Source organism: Acomys minous (assembly GCF_964271855.1).
Source record: "Acomys minous genome assembly, chromosome: 5".
NCBI lineage: Eukaryota > Metazoa > Chordata > Mammalia > Rodentia > Muridae > Acomys > Acomys minous.
The window spans coordinates 112,536,197-112,560,294 of NC_140494.1; the positions used below are offsets into that span (position 1 = coordinate 112,536,197).

Below are 24,098 nucleotides of genomic sequence, written 5' to 3' on the forward strand. Positions count from 1 at the left end.
GGCTGGATGTACTAGGATATGTATCTGTAATCCCTGCTCCTCTACAGAGATGGGGGAGGCAGGGACAGGAGAACCAGGTATCAAAAATTAGGGGGGAAAAGAGCTGGGCAACCTTCTCCTAGACATGTAAAGGTGCCGTAAGTTGAATCTGGCCACACATGTAAAAGTCATGGCCAGTCTTAGTCCATTCCAGGAACACAGTTTGATTTAACACCCAATAATATAATACACCATATTAATAGGTTAAAAGAGAAAAGATGGAAAACAGTCATTCAAAGAAGCATTCATTTAATACAAGTGTCTAGACAAATGGCAATTTCATTAACCTACTAAAGTCCACCTACAAAGACACACAGAAAACATTTCAGGTGGAGATATTAGGAATATTCTACATAAAGCACAGACCAACATATACAATAGATAGATATTAGTGTTACATTGCCAGCATGAGAAAAATGAGAAGTCCTTGTGCAGGCATGGGGGAGGATTGGTCAAAAATCAGAGATCTAACCTGGTGTCAAATTTGTCACAATTCAAATTCAAATAGTAACTGTAGAGCTAGGAATGGCTCAGTGGGCAAAGCGCTTTGTGGCACTCACATAGGATTGGAGGTCAGATTTTGAAGCTAAATACTTAGAAACAATGAAAACAGTGCATTTTTTTTTCCAGATGAGTCTTTCCCCCACATCCTCATGTGGGCCTACTCCTTTAACCTCAGCATTTGAGGGCAGAAGCACCAGAGCTCGCCAGTCAATCCAGATGCAACAGAGCACATTAAATGCAGTGAGAGCCCTTGTCTCAAAACCAAGCGAAAATGTTATAGGATGATATTCAAAGTCAACCTCTGGAGTGTTCACACACACACACACACACACACACACACACACACACACACACACCCCGCAGCTTTCCCTGCTCCCTAGTCCTTCTGCTCCTCCTATCCTCCACGCCGCCACCGGCCACCCTGCTCCTGCTCTGACCGCTGGTAAACAACAGCAACCCATGTTACAATACGACAAGCAGCACCCTTCAAAATGACTGTGTAAGGATGTAAACACTCAAATAGAAAATGTTTACTCTAGAATCTTCAGCTAGCCCCTGCAACCTTGAGTCCACTTTGGGAAGTCGGTGTACATGGCTGGTGTGGGGTGACAGTCCTTACACAAAGCACTGTCCTGCTGCTGTTACGAGGGATGCAGGTCAATAAACAACGCTGTGATTTCTGTCCCACATGTGTTCATCGAGCGTTTCAAGCCAACAGGAGCTGGGTCTTCACAGGGATCTGCAGCAGTCTTGCTATGTCCTTCCCCGTCCCTGCACACCTTATCCCCAGCGCACCCCCGCCCCGGTAGCTTTTGGTAAAAGCCAGGCACTGTTTAGACATGATATGGGGTGCTTAGCTACTTATTTTCACTTTGAAGCACAGCCATTGAGTAGTTCCTCCAGCAAAAATGCTTTTAAAATCAAACAGAAACTACACTGGGTAAATTACTTTAATTGTGTTAAGAATAGCTTGGTGCTCAAAGCGATGTGTTGAGGTGTGTGTGAGAAATTGTTGGCAGAATGCCATTTGTACATGTTTGTTAACAAAATAGACTATTTCTTCTTATCCTTTTACTTTCAGGTTCATGTTAATATATTTAAAAGTAAGGACGTATTAAGATGAGAAGGTATTATTTGAATGATATGACTTGAAAGAGTATTATATGATCCTAGAACACTGACAGAGCGTTTGTCTTTTCTTGCTGTATTTTTTTCTAGAATAATTTATAGAAAGCTGTGCTCATCTGAGCATGAACACAGAGGCTACTTTTGTAGGAAAGTGATGTTATTAATCTATGATCAAAGCAGCGACTAAGCCAGGTGTTTCTGGAGACTGGGGGAGGAGGAGAGTGAGTTTAAGGACAGCCTGGGTACACAATGAGGTCCTGACTAGAAAAAGAATAATTGATGATGAATTGCAACTGGTCTAACCATATGCTTGTTAATGGGTTTTGATGCTTTGAGATGCTTTCTCTTATTACCAAAGGTACATAAAGCTAAGGCCTTACTCTAACATGGCCCTAGTTGACCCCAGGCCTGGCACTGGTGAATCGGGAACCTAACCAATAAGTGGGAGATATTGCCAGAAAATTACAGCCACAGTGTAGATGATCCTGGTTGAGCGCCATAGTCAAAGGTCAGGCTAAGAGCTCAGAAAACAAATACAGCTGGAAAGAGAAACAAATTGAAGGTGAGAAGAGCAAAGAACAAAACTGGGGCATAAAACTCTAAACATTCTTATCTGTTCAGAGACTCGTGAAGAATGGCAAAGATTCTATGCTTAAAAGGTTGGAATCTCTAGACAGGTGCAGTGGTACACACCTGTAACCCCAGAATTCAGGGAGGTTGAGGCAAACATGATCTCTGTGAGTTCAAGACCAGCTTGGTCTACAAAAGGAGTCCAGGACAGCTAAGGCTACACAGAGAAACCCTGTCTTGAAACAAAAAAAAAAAAAAAAGTTTAGAATATGTGACTTTTAAAAGAATCAACTAGGAGATGAAAGTTTTCAGGAAAAAAAAAACAAGATGACCATTTGTAAAACACTGAGCTGAGAAATGGAATGGCACTAGCCAAGGGGAGCAGAGGGGTTTCCCTGCAGGGCAAAGCTTGGCTTCATCAGCACAAACACCCAAGGGACCAGCTAAGCACAAAGTAAAAATAAGTGAGCTAGGCAAGGCTATTTTGGTTATGGACAGTGAACACTCAGTCTGAAATAGTTTAAGGGGAGAGGTATATTGAGGTATCTCTCTCATAGAACCTACACGGGGGCTTAATGGCCACTCAAGGCAATGACGCATGTACTTCCAGTTCCATTCATGTCTGCTTCATCCCTCACCTCAGTGCAGATGGACATGAAGGGAAGACACCCAGGGGCAATGCCAGAGTTGTTCATTTTTAACCTCTCATCTTCTTAAGTTGGCTTGTCTTCTCTGATCCTAGAGAAACTATATAGAGAAAGAAGGGGCTTTGTGAATCAGACTGAGGACTGCTTTGGTAGAACGCGAGTTTGCAGGAGACATAGAGTTGGCACTTGCAATTCCCAGAAGAAATGGACACTGAGCATGTGGCAGAGAGTACCCATGACACAAAGTAAAATGGCTTCATGTCACACTTTACCACCTAGGGCTTGTTCTTTTCTCGTTCTGCTCCCCTAGCAGACCCAATCCCTTGTTCCTAGTCTCTAGCTCTGTAGCAGACCATCGGCTGCAGCCCCCATCCCCTTCCCCCTCATGTCTCCTTGGATCCCAGTCCATCCCTTCCTGGCCTCCCTTCCCCCGCTCATACCTGGGGTGCAGGTATTACACTCCAGCCTCCAACACCGTCAGGCGTTCCCTATGAACACACCAGCCGAGCAGGCCAGGAGCATAGGGGACACACAGCCACCATGTTCCCTTCTGTTTCCAAAGAGGAAATGGAAACCAAGAAGCAAAACATCCACCAGCAAAGACAAATCCAGATGGCCTAGACTCTAGCTTGAGAACACAGTCTACAACAAGCCACCACAGCAGGCCTTGAATATTCTAACATGGCTGAAACACAAAAACAACCTTAAAACCACCCATATGAAGCTGATAGAGGTCCTTAAAGAGGAAACTAATGAATCCCTTAAAGAAAGCCAAGGGAAAACAAAGAGTTGATGGGAACGAATAAAACTGTTCAAGACCTAAGAACGGAAATAAGCACACACTGTGGGAATTATAAAAATGAAAAATTTAGGAATTTGAACAGGAACGACAGAAGCGTCAACAACAGTATACAAGAAATAGAAGAGAGAAACTCAGGCATTAAAGATATAATGAAAGAAATGGATACATAGGTCATACATAGGTCAAAGAAAATGTAAAATCTAAAAAAAAAAAAATTCCTCACACAAAAGATCAAACAAATCTGGGACATTATGAAAAGATCAAACTTAAAAATAACAGGAATAGAGGAAAGAGAAGAATATCAGCTCAAAGGTACAGATAATATTTTCAACAAAATCATAAAAGAAAAATTTCCTAACCTAAAAAAACAAAATGCCTATCAAAGTATAAGACACATACAGAAAAGAAATACCCCCATATCACATAATAGCCAAAACACTAAACATATAGAACAAAGAAAGAATATTAAAAGCTACAAAGGAAAAGATCAAATACCATATAAAGGCAGACCTATTAGAATTACACCTGACTTCTCAGTGGAGACTCTAAGATCCAGAAGGGCCTTGGCAGATGTGCTGCAGACTCTAAGAGCCCACAGAAGCCAGCCCAGACTACTAACAAAGAAAAATTTTCAATCACCATAAATGGGATAAATAAGATATTCTATGATAAAGTCAAATTTAAACAATATTTATGTATAAGCCCAGGCCTACAGAAGGTACTGGAAGGACACCATCAACCTAAGGAGGTTAGCTACATCCATGAAACCACTGGAAATATATACTCTCCCATCAGCAAAACCAAAAGAAGGAAAACACACAAGTGTGTGCATACGAACACACACATACACACACACCAACAACAACAGCAACAAAATAACAGGAATCAAAAATTATTGGTCATTGATATCTCTGAATATCAATAATCTCACCCCCACTAGAACAAAAAACAAAAAGAAAAGAAAACCAAACAAACAGAAAACCCCCATACACTAGCAGAATTAATGTGAAAACAGGATCCATTCTTCTGCTGCATCATAATCTCACCCCCACTAAAACAAAAAACAAACAAACAAACAAACAAACAAACCCATAGATTAGCAGAATTGATGTGAAAATTGATGTGCATCCTTCTGCTGCATCTAAGAAACATACATCAATATCAAGGATAGACATTAATCCAGGGTAAAGGGTTGTAAAAAGATATTCCAAGCAAGGACCTAAGTACCAAACTGGTATTGCCATTTTAATATGTAACAAAATAGACTCCAAACCAAAACTAATCAAAAGAAATGGGGAAAGAAACTTCATACTCTTCAAAGGAAAAATCCACAAAGATGACATTTCAATTCCTAATGTCTATACCCCAAACACAAGGGCAACCACTTATGTAAAAGAAACATTACCACAGCTTTAATAACATATTGATCCTCACACATTAATAATGAGAGACTTCAATACCCTATTCTCACCAATGGGCAGGTCATCCAAACACAAACTAAACAGAAACACTGGAGCTAACAGACACTGTAAACCATAGCGACTTAACAGATGTTCACAGAACTCAAACACAAAAGAATATATCTTCTTCTCTACTCTCATGGAATCATCCTGAAAACTGGCCACATACTCAGACACAAAACAAGTCTCAAGAGATGCAAGAAAATTTAACTAACTCCCTGTATCCTATGTGATCACTATAGATTCACTGTGGATATCAAAAGCAGAGACAATAAAAACCTTACAAACTTACTGTTGTTGTCCGCACAACAGTTGTCCGCACAGCAGTTGTCCGCACAGGTGTTGTCCGTACAGCAGTTGTCCGCACAGCAGTTGTCCACACAGCAGCTGTTGTCCGCAAAGGTGTTGTCCGCACAGCTGTTGTCCGCAAAGGTGTTGTCAGCACACCAGTTGTCCACAAAGGTCTTGTCCACACAGCAGTTGTCCGCACACCAGTTGTCCGCAGTTATCCGCACAAGTGTTGTGTGGTCCGCACAGCAGTTGTCTGCAAAGGTGTTGTCCACACAGGTGTTGTCCACAAAGGTGTTGTCCACATCCGCACACCAGTTGTCTGCACAGCCAGCTAGTGTCTCCATGGAGCCTTCTGCCCTAAGTTCTAGACTCTTTGGTAGGTACTCTGTAGGTTACCAAAAGAGAAACATGGGCAGCAACCCACCTGCAAAACCCTTGACCTACAGTATATCCTATCTGCAAGATGTGCTGAGGCAACAGTGGTACAGAACTTGTGGGAGTGGCCAACCAATATCTGATTTATCTCCAGGCTCACTCCTGGGAGCCCATGCCTAACATTGCTTGGAGGGACAGGAAACTGAGATGGGATAGCCCAGACCTAGGATAGAACCAACCAAATAAACAAATAAAACCAATGAAATAATATTCTGCTACACTCATTGATGGGTGCCTTGTCCAGGTGTCTTTAGAGAGGCTTCCAGTGGGAGCAGATGGGAACAGATGGGAAGACCCACAGCAAGATATTATGTGAAGACAGAGTCTAAGTTAGGAGTCCCTCCATTGGAGCTTGGGAAATCCCAGAGAAGAAAGGGTCATAAAGATTGTAGAAGTCAAAGTGGATGAAAGACACTAGGAGAACACGGCCCACTAAATCAACTAAGCAGGGCACATATGGACTTACAGAGACTGAGGCAACAAGCAGAGGACCTGCAAGAATCTGCATCAGATCTTCTGTGTGTATGTTGCAGCTGTTAGCTTGTTGTTTTTTTTTTAAGCAACTCCTAACTGTAGGAATGGGTGTGTCTTTGACTCTTTTTCCTGCTCTTGGGACTCTTTTCCTCCTGTTGGGTTGCCTCGTCCCTCAGGGTGAGGGCTCTTGCTTTGTCTTACTGTATCTTGCTTTGTCATGTTTGGTTGTTGTCTCTTGGGGGTCTGCTCTTTTCTGAAGGGAAAGGAAGGAGGATCTGAGGGAGGTAGCAAAGAAAACTGGGAAGAGTGGAGGGAGGGGAGACTGTGCTCAGAATGTATTGTATGATAGAAGAATCTGTTTTTTAAAAATACAATATGGGGTTCAGTCATTTACCAGAACTAGGTAAAATGACCAGCTCCTTGACAAGATGCAGGCAACTCTGAAATCTGAATCTTTTGACTCTTGTCTATAGAGCTTCACAAATCAAGTTTGTTCAGGCTCGTTCATTTACAAACTGGCTGGCATCCAGCATCACCAGAATGAGATCATGGGTCCCAAGGAGCTCCTTATCTCTGTGGTCTTCCACAGCTAACAACCAGCTCCCTGATGCAGTGCAACTGCCATTTCTACTCTGGGCATGTTGCCATGGGGATCACATCTTAGCTCTTTGTAGGAACTAGTTGTAATGCTTTTGCTAATGGCCCCTGGCCTTGACTCTTGGGCAGTGAAAGCATGTACTTCTGAGGTTTCTCCCCTTCCTGCAGGGTGAAGAAGAGCAAGGGACAGAGGAGAGAGTGTGTCCATGGCACTAGAAAAGACCTTTCCACCAGTCCTTTTACTAAGTCAGTGAACTTAGATGTTTTTATATGTTGAAGAAGGAGATGCTATAAAGCCACAGCAAGTGAGAAAAAAACAATTAAGAGATGCTGATCAAAGAATACATAATTTCATTTGGATGAGAAGAATGCATTTAAGAGATCAGCATTGTGACTAAAGCCAGTAACAATGAAATAAATTCTGAAAAACTACTTAAAGTGTAAATTTAAAGGTTCTTATCTCTAAGAGGTGTGTCCTTACATTTTGAGTGTGATGTCCTCTATAGCCTTGTGTGTTTAAATACTTGGTCCTCAGCTTAATAAGTTATTTTGGGATGCTGTTGGATCTTTAAGAGGTGACACTTAATCTGTCCCTCTCTTTCTTTGCCATAGAGATGTGATTAAAGATGGAGCCTAGCATGGCAATGCAGGTACACTGCAGGGGTGAGAAGGGAAAGCAAGTCTTGGGATTATAGCATGGCTCTATTTCCAACCCAATCTGTCTCTGTCTCTGTCTCTGTCTCTTTCTCTCTGTGTGTATATGTGTGCTTATCTGTCTCTCTCTCTCAGTCATCTCTCCATTACTGTCTCTCTTCCTCTATCTGTCTCTGTCGCTCTCTCTCTGTTTCTCTATCTCTCTGTCATCTGTCTGTCTGTCTGTCTCTCTTTCTCTGTCTAGTCAGTCAGCCAAGGAGATAGACAAGAACATGGCAATTCACACTCCCAATGCATGGTGGCTGCCATGCCTTCCCAGTCATGAAACCTTGAGCTGAAACTATCTTTCTTCTGGTAAAGTGCTTCTATCAAGTATAAGGCCCCAGTGAGGAAAGAAGGAAGACATACATTTTTATTTGCAAAATAAAAACAACATTTAAAAAAAGAAATCAGGAGACCTAGGGTCTATGCTCAACTCAATCACCAGACTCTCTGAGAAGATGCAGTTCACAAAAATCTCTCTAGGGGCCTGTTTCCTCATTAGCTCACTGATGGACACAATCCAACTTCTTCTGTGTTCAAAACTGCCTCGGTTAGTATTTTGATAAGGCTCATGTTTCCCACTTGCAAATGTTTTTGCCCCTATTGTACCGTGCTGAGTAAGAGCTTCCAGGCAAAAGACAAGAAAACCAAACAAGGTTAAAAGCAATACATGGTATAGGTGACAGACTCAAAGGACTGAGGGCCCAGTGATGGAAGCAGACTCAGACACTCAGTGAAAGAGCACCTTGACTTATGTACGAAGAAGCAAGGAAACTCCAAGCAAGAAACCTTGTCTGAGCTGCATAGTTAATTAGGATCCGCCTACCCCAAGCCAGAAAACAATGAGCCCAGTGAAAAGGTTAAAGATTTCAGAAGCACCAGACACAGGCAAATATCAAATCCCATCAGCGACTCCTCTAAACTCTTTATGCCTTATGGCCGGGCACTGCATTCCAAAGCCACAGTGCACACTCTGGGAAATAAATGTGCAATGAAATATAAGTATTCCTTTCTCAGAGGGGTTTCCAGTATCTAAACAGATAATGAAAAAATGTGTGTGCATGCATGCATGCGTGCACGTGTGTGTGTGTGTGTGTGTGTGCGCGCGCGCGCGTGTGCATGATTGTATGCCTGTCCAAAGCACAGGAGGTCTGTGTATAAGATACATAAATCGTAGGGCTCATTTTGTGTCATATTTTGTTGTTGTTTTCCCACTCAGAGCCTCAGGGCCATACCACTGCAGTTGCCCTCTAATCTCTCAGAGCTTAGAAGAAAGCTTACTTGTCACTTTTACAGACATTTGCTGACTACTACAGAAAGTCAAATATTATGGCAAGAATTTAATAGAAAGATGCATCGATGGCTAATTAAAAAGCCAGATATCTTGATGTTAATTTTCTGATTCCATTCCAATGCCTTGCTACTAAACAACCCAAGAAGCTTTCTGGAGAGTTCTAAAGACTGTGCTCCAGGCCTTGGATCCTTGGTAAAATGAAGAAGAATGGAGTTCTTGAGCCAGCTCGACTGGGAACCTGCTTTGAGCCAAGGCTCACAAAACCATCTTGAGCTCTCAGCTTCCTTCTCTCCATCATCCACAGAATGCTGGGAGGAGCCAACGAACTGATCACTGTGAAGTCACTTTGAAATATAGTCTGGCTGATGACAAGCCAGAACCCTGCAACTGCAAGATGGAGACTTCGTTAGAATATAGGCCTCTGCTTCAGACAGGCTTCCTCAGCCATCCATGCTTCCCTCGGCTGTCACTGCACACCTTCTCCTCAACCATGTGAATTTAAAAGCTGGCACAGGCTCATCTGGAATTCACACACCAGAGCTCCAAACAGACAAGGACAATTCTGAAATTGGAAATGCAGGAAGATGGCAGGTGGTGCTGCTCGCCATGAAAAATGAGTTTTAGAGAAACAGCACTGCACCTCCCAGAGATGCCTGGGGTTTGTGGGTGATTTGTAATGCTCTCACTGAAAAGCCCTCATCCCCATGAACACATTTTGAAGACAGAAATCAATCTTATAACATAACAGGGGGAGAAAAAATCTGTTAGAAAAAAAGAAAGAGGGGGGGGAAACCACCTTATTCTAGAATCCTTTATACTAAATAAATGAGTTCCAGAGGTGGAAGGCCATATCCATATTTCCCCCTCACTCCTGCTATTTACTGAGCAGACATAAGAGGGAAGATTGAAGAGAGGAGTTGCTGCTCAGCTCTACCAGCCATTCTATCTCAATAACTTAGGCTGGATGGCATCAGAGAGAGAAAATATTTATCATCTCACCTCAGAAACTTCCTCACCTTATCTTTGGCATTTGATACTGTGTCAGCATTCCTCTACAGTAGAAAATAACTAAAGCTCCCCACAAAACCCGCTCACTAGAATGTACCATGATACAATGGGCATCACTCTGCAAAATAGTAGCTACTATCCCCTCAGGTGCGTTGCCACCTTTAAATGAGTACAGAAGTACACAATGGTTCATTCGAACTCGCAGGCCAAGCTGAACTGTGCCTCAGACTCAGAGACTACAAAACAATACAAATGAGGTGCTCTAAAGGACACACCGCAGAGCACACGGCAGTAAGAATCTCACCAGTTCAGAAGCAGGTAAACTGTCAATCCAGGTAGAATCCAGGGAAGGGTGTGGGGCAAAGATGGAGGTTCAGGGAAGGAGGGAAGATATTTACCAGGGCGAAGATTAGAAAGCATGTCCCTGAAAGCAGGAGTCTAAAACGAATGCCCACCAGCATGCACAGGAATCCCCTTCTACCTTGGGAAGTACCCCCAGTTAGATGATTCCAGCCTCTTTCAGAGACCCCACAGGCGTTCATAAGATTTGTACAGGTGACCTGAAGAGCAGATGAGATTCTAGAAAAGACACGTTGACATCTACAGGTAATGCTGCTTTCGCCTCTCTCCAGAGCCACACACATCCTCTCACATGCCTCTCCAGAAGAATCTTGTGCACAGGGAATGGGGATCTGGGTTAGTAGCAAATCACGTGGCTGGCATGTGGAAGGCTTTGGGTTTGCCCCTCAACACCACTAAACAGAAAACTAAGCAATGAAGAGGAGTCATATGGGCGAACTAGTCTTCTCCAGCACCCCTCTGACCCTTCCTCTACGTTGAGAACGTCTTTCCTAAAGTGCACAATCCAAGCACAGCTGGTCTGGGAGAACGAAATTCTTTGAGTGTTCACAGGGAGTCAATAACTCAGTAGAAGCCAAGACAGCACCAGTCCGGAATGCCACTGATGTACAGGCAGGAGTCACAAAGCACTTACTGTCTTCCCCTGGTACACCCGAGGTACAAAACAGAGACCATCCCAAGGAGAACCCTTGATGCTTCCTGTGTGTTCTGTACACCATGACAGAAAGATGATAAGTCCTGAGATGCCCTTTGGATACACACCAAAGAAGGTAACGGAGGCCACACGTGAAGGAGCATGCTGAAGAAACACCATGGTGAACTCACTTAAGAAACAGTGCAGAGCCATGTAAGAATGCCATGGAAATCATAGGCAAAGACACCTCACCCCAAAGCTCATGAAGATGTCCAACACCTGACATGAGCACAGTGGGTCTAAGATAACAAATATCCTGGCCCTACATTCCAATTCTCTAACAAGAGTCAAAGACAAATTGAGGTGACTCAACCAGAGAGTCGTTATCTGATGGATCAATGCACAAGAAAAGAATTGAAGGCTTTGCTACAACATCCCATAATAGCCATGTTTAATCAGAAACCAGAGAGCAAATTGTGTGTGTATGGGCATATATAAAAAATGTGCAATATTCTGTCATACCAACCTTTCCCATGTGACTCTGCTGGTTGTATCAGTAAGAATTCCAAATATCTATTAAATGTGCCACCTACAAGCTTCCAAGTCGAGAGGTCATTTCAATAAGGCGTTATGAAAGTTAAGTTGAAAGAATTTGAGCTCCATCTCTGATACTAGTGAACTTTACATTTTAAAATTATTCCTCCCACAGTCAGCAAATATTCTTTAACTGTCCAAAAGCCAAGAATAAATGTGAGAGAGAACTGAGATGGCTGAATAAGAAAATATGTTCCCTAGGAGGACACCAGAAAGGACGTCAGGAAAGGGTACAGTCTTCTGTCCATGTTAGCAAGGGCAGATCACGGGCTTAATCAGGAGTATGCTAGTGCAGATCCCAAGTAGAGAGACTTGGTCCAAAGGCCTACTGTAGGTGGTAGACAATAAAAAGGCAGAGTCGGTCCCCTGTTCAAATGTCTGCAAAGTGTTAACAGCAAAAGACAGCATCTCCTGCCTCTAGTCTAAAGGCCTTACGATGTCAGGTCCCAGTGTAACAGGCCAAAGCTGAAATTCCCAGCAGAAGGAACTCAAGCTTTGGATCCAAACTCCAGTTCCATCTGCACTCACTCTTTGAGTCTGATCCTCTCCCTGACCGTCAGTGTGAAGGCACCATTTGACGGCCCTGGATCAACGATAGACCAATGCTGCATCCGTGCAAAACCTTTAGTATAATGTGTCACTCATGTTAGCTCCCGTCCTCACATCTATAGCAATTGTTACTGTGTGAAGGGAAGAAAGATAAAGCTGATGACAGGTAAAAGAAAGATACTGACCTATAAGAACTGTGATGTGGCTGTCACAACAGTGAGTTCTGTGTCTTGAGAAGTCACTTCCTATCCTATCACCAGTAAAATGAGCAAAGCGGCCTCTGATATGTCCATTGGAAATAAAGGAATTCAGATTCCAAGACAGGGATGGATAAAAATGCTAGAAGAGAACGGTCAGAGTACAGCAAGACATCAGCCTCAAGGAACTTGTATTGTACATAAAAAAAGAGTTGGGGCCACAGAGAGGAAGGGCAGGGGAAAAGCGACAGCACTCTTCTGAAGTCAAATTTGCAGAGTTCAGATGAGTCTCTTACACTTTAAAGCACAGACTATTGTCCCTTACTGGATAATTCAAGAGACTCCATCATAGAGTCTCATGATCCCCATGCGTAGTAGAGACGAGAAGGGCACGTGTGTAATAAAAGGACAAAACAACAGCCGGTTTGGGAATGTGTTGGTCTCCTTCAATGTAAAACACACAGCTATTCTCCTCATTGTTAGACAGGTGTCCTCACCTCTGTTTCCAGTACTATCAATCCCTCTTTCCAGCTGGAGAACTGGCCTAAGCCCTGTTCAAATTAGAAACATACCATTTAGAATTAATGGGAGCTGCTTGAGCGAGTTATAGGGGGCAGAAAGAACTTAGCTGGGTTGAAGATACCACAGGGTACTTTTCAACGTCCTTGAGACTCAAGAATAGATGTCCTACAAAGAAAACAGATTTAACAAAATGCCATGAGATGAGAGGGAAGTGACTTTCCCCTACTATTTGCACCTATCCACACATAAAGACACAAAACACCTACCCACTAACCATGAGAAGCATCACACCGGGACTATTTCAGAACAGTACCTAAAAATTAATAAAATGATTTTTAATACTCCACAAAAGGGCAATTCTTCACACTCGTCCTTAATTCTGTTCCGTCTCTCTGAAGTGCCTCCAGACACAACAGTCTCTAAGGAGCCCCAAGACTGTTTCAATACAGTCCTAGCCTCAGCCTGTTCCATGACACCATTTATTCTTCTGCACTTCCACTGCCCTTCAAGCCTTCTCTGCTGAACCCATGGTTCTCCTCGGCCAGTTAGTCCTCATCCTGAGATGACAATATAAATGTCTCTTCCATCTAGAATTCCATGGTTGAGTCACAAGGTTGATGTAAGTGCCTTCACATATCTCAACAGTATCTGGTTCCACTGTCGTTGTCTATTGACTTGTTTTTCTTCTCCGCTCACCTGTTAGCTCCCTGAAGATAGAGACTGATTCTCAAACACAGTGCAGCAATGCCATATTTCTCAATTATTTGTTGAGAAAGGTGAATAAATCAATCACACCAGATCATTAGGTTGGATAAATAACTACTTGGGTACCTCCTACTTTCATACAAATGAATACACCTGGTAGAGAGGATCCTGAAAAATGAGTGCACTCCCAAGAGTTCACAGTGAACCAGCTAGGTGGTTGTGAAGCCAGAGATCAGAGTTGCTGACTGGGCAATGTCAGAGGACAATGGAAAGATTGCCAAAGCCACATTTGATTCCCCTTATAAAGAAGAAGAAGAAGAAAAAGGAAGGGGCCCACCTTTTACAGAGCACACATGAATATCCCTTTTTATACTGGAAGAAGGAGAAGGGAAGACTAATAAGTTGTCATTGTTGCTTTCTTGTGGGTAGAAAGCCAAGACACAGGAAGGCTAATAACATGTTAAACACATAGAAAACTCGTCATTAAATTTGGTCCTGCTGATTTCAGAGTCCATGCCTTCTCCCCCAACCCCCTACCTTTTCTACTCTGTTCATTGGAATTTTCTAGATTCCAAATTTTCCAAGATGTTCCTTTCCACATTCTGGGAAACATGATGCTGTCTGAGAAGCTCGGCACCCCAAAGTCAAGACTTTTGATATGGTGCAGTAGCCCTGAATCAGTAAGCACCTGCACAGATGCCCACACAAAAGGCTACAAATGAGTTCATCTTTAAAAAAAAAATTCAAAGAAAATGGTTATGATTAAGAGAAAGGAATGTGCAGGGAGAAGAACAGAGGAGAGTCAAAAAAAAAAAAAAGAAAGGTAGAGTCAAGAAAGGTTCCTCCACAATGACAACTGAAGGAACAGTGTTGTATGAAAACACTTCCAAGCATACTCACTTGCTTCCCAAAGCAGAGCCATCTTTATCAGCCATTATCAGCAGGGACCCACCCAGTTTACAGCTCACAATCTCCTCCCTTCAAAGGCAAAGGTATTAAGTGTTGAGCGAATGGCTTAGAGCAAATTAAAATGCATCCAACTCCTAGTCAAATGAAAATGCTACAGGCCCAAGGCCAAAGAATATTTTTGGCCTGGATGGCATTCACCACCCTAAATTTAGCGAACTGGTGATCTTTTTAAGGCGCACCTTATTCAACCTTTTGCAAGCCAGAGATCCACCTCCTGATGCACTGCTTACTTCCCCCTCTGAGCTGAACACACTGTCCTTGGCTTCGTCATGGGAAAAGCAATGCCAACAAAAGCGCTATGTTGTCACCTAGCCCTGCCTGTCCAAGGAGCACTTGGATGGGGTTCTTTAAGGCCACTGCCAAAAGGCCTGTTTCCCAGAAAGACACACACACACACACACACACACACACACACACACACGTATACACACACACACGTATACACACGTATACACACTCACACACACGTATACACACTCACACACATTCAAACACACATGCACACACACTCACAACACTCACACATATACACACACTCACACATACATGCAATGTCTTTTCTTTAAATTGTTTCTTTTATTTTTGATATTATAATATAATTACATCATTTTCCCCCTTCTCTTTCTTCCCTCCAAACTCTCCCATATACCCCCTTGCTCTCCTTCAAATTTCATGGCCAATTTTTTTCATTAATTGTCATTACAAACATAGGTATACATGTTCCTATATTCACAAGTACAACCTGCTCAGTATGCATAATGTTATTTGTCTGTATGTTCTTGATCTTTATTATCCAAGATCCAGACTTTTGCATTAATCTCTCTAGTTCTCAAAATTGGAGTGAGAATATTTTAGGGGGAATTTTCATAACCATTAACACAATCCAGGTCTGTGCAAATCATATCATTCAAAAATTCTAACCTCACTGGTTTCATTTCATCTGAAGACAGCTATGTACAGTGAAGACACTGTAGCACATTTCTAACCCCAGTACTAGGGACAACAACTGTCAAAGCTCCAGATCTCTGGAGTTTGCATGCCAGCCAGTGTGGCCAAACTGGTGAGCTCCAGGTTCCATGAGAGAGATCCTGTCTCAACAGCATAAGATAGAATGTGACAGAGAAAAAGACACCCACGGCTAACCATTGGCCTCCATAAGCACAAACAGGTACACACATATATACCACACACACATATACATGTGCAAACACAAAAATGGCATCAAGACTCAAGTGAAACTGCTATCAGACTAATGAGAGTCACAGTTGGGATGCGCACAATGGTCACTAGAGGATGTGAGAAAAGAAGGAAAAGACGCAGGATTATCCAACTGAGAGTAATGGCTTAGGCAGCCGATCATGCTCTGGCTATTTTCAAGTTGCTTCTAAACTCTTCCATACCATAGTCTAGAACTTACAACCCTGCCATGTGTTCAAGAACAAGTTCTTCTACTGTATAAAGGACAAGAACAAAGTAAAAGTTATAAGAACTGTATTTAAAGTCCCCACCATTTTATGTATACACACTATACCTTTAATCAGCCTCACGAACAGCATGGCTCACAAAATGAGCCTCCCTTTTTAGGAACCCTGGGTCCCTTGTAAGAAGGAATATCGCTGATTAGAACCCCTCCACACACCCCAGAAAGATTTGTTCTTGTGTGTCAATTTCTATCTCCAAAGTTTTCTAAGGCCAACGCAGTCAGTTTTGGGGCCTTCTTCAAACTAGGCTACCCTTCTTAAGAGGCTCTTAAACTTCCTGATATGATTCTGACCCAGAATTCCTCTGCTCATCTCAGCCAAACCTTGTCCTCCTCTGATGTGTCAGCCTCAACACTGTCTAAGCACATGTAAGCTCTAAGTTGGGCTTTCTTGACTTCGCTTCTGTAGCTGCTTCTCCTATTACTACTCATTTCTCTAAGCCAGCTTTTCAACCTGTGGGTCATGACCTCAGTTATTTACAATATGATTCATAATAGTAGTAAAATTACAGTTATGAAGTAGTAACAAAAATAATTTTATGGTTGGGGTCACCACAACACAAGGAGTTGTATTGTAGGGTCGCAGCATTAGGAAGGTGAAGAACACTGCTCGAAGCCTACTCTTGCCAGCCTGGTCCCTACCTCAGCACAGTCCACTCAGTCCAGCTACCCTTGACTTCTCCATTGGCTTGACCCTTTTATCTCAGCTTCTGCTAACCCCGGGCTCTGTCTTCCAGGACAGTTGAGCTTGCTCCGTATGGTGACATTTGCTCACCCCACCGCTGATGCATACTCATGGGTTATTCATGATTATGTCTCTCCTCTAGACTTCCTACCTGATTTTAGCTCAGGGACTTCTTCATAGGTGGTCAGTGTCAAACCTATTCCCCTACAATAAACCCAGATTGCTCATGTGGTCATGGCTACCAGTCCATTGTGTCACCTGAAAGCCACTGTTATCCTTTGCCTTTATTCTAGGCCTTTCTTTCTGTTCATCATATATCTAGTCTCTTTGTACTAGGTATTTGCTCTTATGTCTATGTTCTGAAGCCAAAACTCTACCTCTACTATTGTCCCAAAAATGTCCTGGCTTGTACTTTTTACGATATACTTAGTGGCAAGTTCAGCATACAGAATAATCCAAAACAAAGTAATCCATAGCAGACCATAATGATTTTAAATCATTAAAGTATGGAGTCAAACTATGACAAAGAACTACCAACTAAAAGAGTGCAAGCTCCATGAGAGGCAGGGGGTTTACTCTATTTATCACTGTGTCCCCAGTACTTAAGTCAGTGTTTGACATAAAACCCATTATTAAGAAATAAAATGAATGAGTGAAAAGTAAGTTGTATAGAATTGAGATACAAACAATGATCAAAACATTTTTTATATTTATTCTCCAATCAGTTAACTTCTCAATATACTGTTACATTTGTATGAAGTCATAGATGGTTTCTTAATACCTTGAGATTATACATTCGCTATCTGGGATCTACTCCCATTTCAATCTTTAATTTTTTTCCATTTGAACTATACACAAATCATCTTGAAGTTTTGTTCACCACAATGGTTAACACCTGCCCAACACTAAAGTTAAGTTCCCTAATTAGAATAGTAGGTTGTGCCTGTTGAACTTGAAGGCAAGACAGAAAAGATTGGGAAGGGAAATGTATTCCTTTGAAAATGGTATGTATGTAGGCAGATTGGTAGTTTGGGTGTTATCTGGAGGTGAGATTTCATGTACACTGTTTATCTGGCTCTAACTATTAGCTACAGTGGGCAGAGAGGCTTCCTCTATCACACCCCTCCCCACTGTAGCCGTGGAGTATCCAACTCCATATGTTCCTCCTGATATGGGTCGAAGTCTATCTGCTGTTTCTCTAAGTGTGGGTTGTTTGGTTGGGTTCATTCAAAACTTTATCTCAGACAGAGGGTTAGCAAGCTAAGACAATGGCAAAGATGATCCACTCTGCCTGACATCAGGACAGAGGAAGGTAATGTCTAATGGACACTCTTCCTTCTTCTTAATTTCTGTGGTTAGTGTAACTTCCACTGTGTCCCCCAAAAGTTGAACAAAAATAGATTTATTTTAGCCTGGTCTGGAGGGAAGCCAGAGTGCCTTTCTTTAATAGGTCATATTATCATAATTTAAATTAATGTTCCTCCTTGGGTTTTAATATGATCATTTTTATCCCTGATGATCTTTTCGGTAACTTTTTAAAAGGCTGAAATCTAGGATTTCGAAGTCCCTGAGGAAAGAGGTGCTGCATTTGATTAATTTTATGTCATGCTCTTGGGTGTATGAAATTCTTCAGTTTCATTTCAGTGGAGAAAGGAACCAAGATCACAGATGTCACCTCCAATCACTTAACATGCCTGGTCCTGGGATCCCTCAAGAACTTTGCAATAACTATTCTTTGTAAAAAGTATCTGAACAACCATTATGATAAACAATTTCCACCAACAGCGCTTTTTAAAATCACTGTAGCATATCCAAATGGCTAACAAATCACATTAATATCAAGAACTCACGGCACAAACACATGTAGGAAGAGCCTCTCCCACTTACTGCCTCTTTCTCTGTCTCAGCCCTATTGGCATCTACAGTTGATCGCTATGACCAGACTTCACCTTAGACCTAAGTCCCTCTTAACTTGTTGTTGCCTGTGAATTGAAGGTTACTAAAAAGTGGCTTTCATATGCTTGTCTCGAAATACAATGCAGTCAAAAGAACTGCAGTCTAGGAAACCACCTAATATAATCATCTGCCAAAAACTCAAATCACCTACACCGTTTTCCACATCAAGAAAGCCTGTGCACAAAACTTCAATCAAAAACATCTAACTCCTTAGGAACAATCATCCATTTGGCAGCCGGTTAATCAAGATCAAATCAGACTGGCTTCCCCAAGGTCACAGTTAAAACATACATTATAACTGAAAGGCATGAAACTCATAAGCAGCAAGATGACCCTGAATCGGGAACAGCTGAGCCTCAGTGGAGCCCAGCAGTGTCATGAGCCACATTAAGGAACTAAGCCAGGGCTTATGCCAAGTCCCCAGACAGGAAACAGAAATGAAGCAGGAATCTCAGCAGTTGCGTTGGGTGTGAAAAGGCTAAAGCCTAAACATAAATACATGGCTAGGCAGATTGCTCCTGAGTGGCCAGAAACAAAACAAAGTCTGAATTAGAAGAAGAAGAAGAAGAAGGATTAAAAAGGAGGTAGACCAGATGGTGCAGAGTTATGAGAGCCATGTTGCAGCTCCTGGGTGGACAGACAGGATAAAATCGACTTCATACTGAGTCAAATTCCCAGCTAATTTTGTTGAAATACTTGAGGAATCTGCCCCTTAAATTTTCACTTTACATTTCCATTCTCTGCTTTCTTTGTTATTCTTTTATTTTGTTCACATCCCTCAAACCTGTCAGCATCCTTAATATCCCACAGTACAGCACCCTATGCAGCTTTCCACTCAATAAATCGCCATTCCCAGAATCTAATATCTGAGATAAGAAACAGACAGGCTTAGATGGAGTATTCTATTATACCGCCCACTCTATTTCATATACTTCAGGAGACAGCTAAGCAAACTTTGTACATGCTTTGATTTCCTACACAAGAACTACCAATGATGTGAACCCAAAGTGCTAACTATGGATGTCAGTCAAGTGCTCCCTTGGTGTTTGTGGAAATAAGCCTCAAGAATCAAAATAAATGGAAAAGAAATAATTCTTGACAGAGAAAACAACTCTTAAGTACCATTGTTGAGTAAAGCCATGGTTTTAAATATATTTTTCAACCATTTCTGCAAGAAAAAAAAATGTGCATCTATCTCAATTGTAAAAGAGGTAAAGGTATGGGTGCTCTGAAAGAGAGTCTGTCTCCTTCTCAGCACCCTCTCTCCTTGTTTCTCCCACGGCAGATGTTTCAGAGGCATGTTTACAGAACCCCTGTGCTATATAAAGCATGATTTGAAAAACACTAGTGCCCACTTAAACGCATCGGCTTCCTAATCAAGAAACCCTAATTCCAAACCCAATTTTCCCATGTAGCACCTGCAAGGATTCACTCAGATTAAGCTAAAGCTTCTGCTCCCCATCTATAAAACAGAGATGATAACAGCATCATCAATGGGAGTCTGGGAAGTTATATAAGAACACTTACAAAATACTTAGCCTTTCCTCGCCTACACTAAGAATTCAGTGTTTTTTAAATGACACATCCAAAAGAATATTAGAGTTTTTTATTAGTAGAGGCAAGAATTTATAGCCATTGCTTTTAACATCTAGAATATTATTCCCAAATTGTGTTCAGCAAAATATTACTGCCACAAAAATATTTCATGGATCTCAAGTTCTGTGGTCAAATTTATTAGGAAAATGCTGTTTAATAAAACACCCCAGAGACACACGGTGCATAATAAGGACCAAGCATCTGAGTCAGAAGCCCGTCAATCACAAGATGAAATTTCATCTTGAAAAGATCATTCTTGCTGGGAGTGAAGAATGGAAAAGAGCAGGCAGAACAAGTGGCAAGGACGTGAATTAGGGCCACTGCAGTCACCTGGGGAAAAGACGATGGCTGCCTGAAGCAGGTGGTATAAATGGAAACGGTCAACTTCTAAAGAGAAAGGGGAAGATGGCAAAAGATCTGTCAGAGTCAGTGATGTACCCCAGGTATCTGGCATATATGATTGGTTCAGAGGTAACACTTACAGGAAAAAAAATGGATTACAAGAGCCAGAATTGGTTAGGCAAAGAGGAGTTGTGCTTTGCGAGTGAGAAACTCTACTTCAACTGACAAGCGTAAGATGTGTGTGTGCTAGCTCAGTTATCTTCATAACTGGCAGTCCTTCTTTGGGCTCTCTTCTCACTGCCTGTTCCCTTGAATCTGTTGGTCCCATTGTCCCCTGTGGAGAAGACTAAGGTTGTCCTGATTTAAAGTCTAATAAAAAAAAAATAATAATAATAATAATAATAATAATAACTTCTCCACTGACCTATCCCATATGAGCCCCCATCCCCACCCCTGCATGACCAGAAGAGTTGTGACTATAAAGGATACACTGTCCCAAAGAACAGGCTCTACAATCAGCAGAAGGAAGAAAAATGCATGTGGGGGAGGAGGAAAGTATTCACCCCAAAATACATATGATACACCAATGATACTGTGGAGTAAGCAATAAGGTGCATACACTAATACTTATATTTAGCTTCCAAATGATGTTTATTCCAAATGCTACCATTGAACACTCTTCTTTGGCTTACTTTCAAAGATTAGTACTAGGAGGATTTCTTGACAGTCACAAATCCCTTTCTCTGTGGCTGTATATAGAAATATATGAAAGAAAGCATACCGATCCCATCTTTCAGGTGAGATTAAGCCAGAACATAGATTAGGGGATTTATAAAGCCAATTCTCAGGATGAAGTTTTTGGATATTAAATTCCAAACGTGATGTGATAGTAGACGTAACACAAATCTGAGATGGAGTCTTTCTATAGACTTAGGAAGAGAAGAGGTGAGACACTATTTAGTATTCTTCAAATAAAATTTAGTTTATCCAGCTAATCTAAATAATTCATTGATTAATGTTCTTTTGTCTTTAAGGAAACTAAAGTGCTCTCAAGTTCTGTCTACATTTGAGATAGTGCCTCATTCCATGGACTAAAGCATGATATTCATGAGGAAATTTTCATACAGGAAGACAATGTCCTCTAGCTATTGAGCCTTGGGCAATGTTTCTTTCCACCCTGTGGCTTTTGTCATCTTTCTGTTTTGACTTCTGGGCCAACATGGTTAAGTAGACATCCTCTTTCTCCTCCCCCTCCTCTCCTTCCTCTCTCTCCCTCCCTCCCTCCCTCCCTCCCTCTCTCTCTCTCTCTCTCTCTCTCTCTCTCTCTCTCTCTCTCTCTCTTCTCTCTCTCCCTCTTTCTCTCCCTCTCCTTCTTCCCTTCCATTCCTCCCTCCTTTCCTTCACCTCTCCCCACCCTTGCTAAAAAACCAGTAAGGTCTTGACTCTGTTTCTCATTCCCACACCACTGGCCTTGGCCTGAGAAATATACTTTTCAACCCTTGACCAAAGACACTTTACTTCCAGATTGAGACATTTCTCTGGACAGATGCCCTTTTGAACTCTCAGCCAAGTCTGGGATGTTTCTACACAGGCAAGGACTAGAGGATGACTTGAGGGAACTGAAGCTTCAGATTTTTCAGGTTGGCCAGGTGAGTACCAAAGCCCTTTTAGGTTTGGCACTGTCCTCATTTGGTATATGCAAATTAAAGGAGGAATTCTAAAGAAGGAGCAAGAGTGAGAGAGCCCCTCCCCTCCATGCTCAAGCAATTCTCTAACCAGCCCCATTTTCTGGACTGAAGTTTGGAAAGGAGAGGAAGCGGGCACCCACACAGCTCTCACCTCCTTCTTCTACGTCTTCCTAGCATCCTCTGATATACCCTAGATTGGAAGATGAGGCGCTTTAGCTAGATCAATGCTTCTCAGACTTTAATGTGCACCAGAGGGTTTGTTGACAAAGAGATATCTCAGCCCTACTCTTGGAGAATGTACAGGGTAGAGCTGGGAGCTTGCATCTATCAGCTTGCCCAGTGATACTGATCCTTTAGGTTTGGAGAAACACAAAGTCACTCTTCCCTTCCAATCTTGTGGCTGAATCACACTGCAAAGAAAGGGATTCTTTTTCTTACACACATTGAAACTTCTTTATGGTAAGAATTCTCTACTCTTCACCTGCTAAGGAACTCTCTAATACGATTTCTACAAGCTTAGCCCCTTATATGTTTGATAGGACCTAGATTAGTTCCCTTCATCAAGATTAAATGCCCAATATCCAACCACAAATTATTATTATTGCTACTTCATAGGTGAAGTGTTGCTATTGTTATGAACTGTAATGCCAATATTTTTGGAGATAGAGGCTTGCCAATGGAGTCACAACCCACAGGTTGAGAACTGCTGCTCCTGGACCCTGGAAGTGAATGTTTCCTATTCTGTGTAGTCACATGTGGCAGGCCACATCCCCTGGAGGCAAATAGAAGTCCCCACAAGAAGCAAGGGCAGTGATGCCTGACATAAATCTCTGTATTTCCTCCCTGGGAAAACACTAACTCCCAAAATTTGCCAAGATGGGCAAAGACAGACATGTTTTTCTTTAAAGGCCTTAGTTTATGGAGCTAACCACCAGAACTGCACTTATCCTTCAGGTAGGACAGGGACAAAAGGCATCCAGCCTTCAACCCCGGCCCTTGCTTCCCTAAAGTTTTCAAAGAGAAGCAAAAGGAACAAATGCCAACACATGGTATAAAGACCAGCCTCAGTAGGAAAGGACCCCATCAGAGGCCACTGGCACATCCCAACAGAGGGCTCATCTCCTGCAGATGAGGACAGAGTCCTGCCCAGGACCTGGGGGTCCTGCCATGCTCTACTGGTGGGAACTCTCATTCCATAGAAGATCACTGTGTTTAAAATCATGACAGCAAATTATCAGCAGCAAAGTCTAATGTGTCAACAGGTGACACTTTCCATATAAGTCTAGCGTTAAGGAGCCAGGTGGCCTCAGAGAAGTCACCTCCCCAAGCTTCGCATTGCTCACATGAAAAGCCAAAGACTTAGTTTAGACTCTTGCTGCTCCATACATGTCCTTGCAATCCTAACATGGCAGGAGACAAATGGTTCTCCGTAGTTATTTCAGGACCTTTCTCAAGATTGGCATGTTCTACAGAGAATATCACTGCTCTTATTTGATGAGGGCGGGCCATCATGGGAAACAGTGACCAGGCCTACTGTCTTGTTCCCAGGGAGGGTCTTTTGAGGCTGAAGCACATTCCTCATTCCCTTTTCTATGCTCAGGGAGACTTCCAAAAAGACCAGCAAGTGAAAAGCCTCTCCCCTCGCCTTTGATAGATAACCCTGCATTGTGGCAAGCCCTCCGCTCTTCATGTTCAGACAAGACCTAACAAGGCTTGCCCTCCCTCCATGGAGCCTCAACCTGGAGGCAGGTCTGTCTTCAGTTTGCCAAGGAGAAAATGGACAAAGGCTCAGAAGAAAAAAAGTCTGTGCCCTGGAGCTCTGAACAGGCAGGACAAACAATGGAGAGCACTTGTAGGTGTCACAGGCCCTTCCTTT

General features: G+C 42.4%; 1 long non-coding RNA gene across 2 annotated transcripts in view; it reads right to left on the reverse strand.

Annotated features, from left to right (window-relative positions):
- LOC311597683 overlaps positions 1-5,738 on the reverse strand; it is a 30,048-nt gene extending 24,310 nt beyond the window's left edge. The window contains exon 1 of one of the 2 annotated variants that reach the window (XR_014779322.1): positions 5,443-5,738. This is a non-coding gene — a long non-coding RNA (uncharacterized lncRNA). Of the gene's footprint in view, positions 1-2,879; positions 3,033-5,442 lie in introns of those variants that run through there. The other variant, XR_014779323.1, reaches the window with a different exon arrangement.
- Between the last annotated feature and the right edge of the window lie 18,360 nt (positions 5,739-24,098).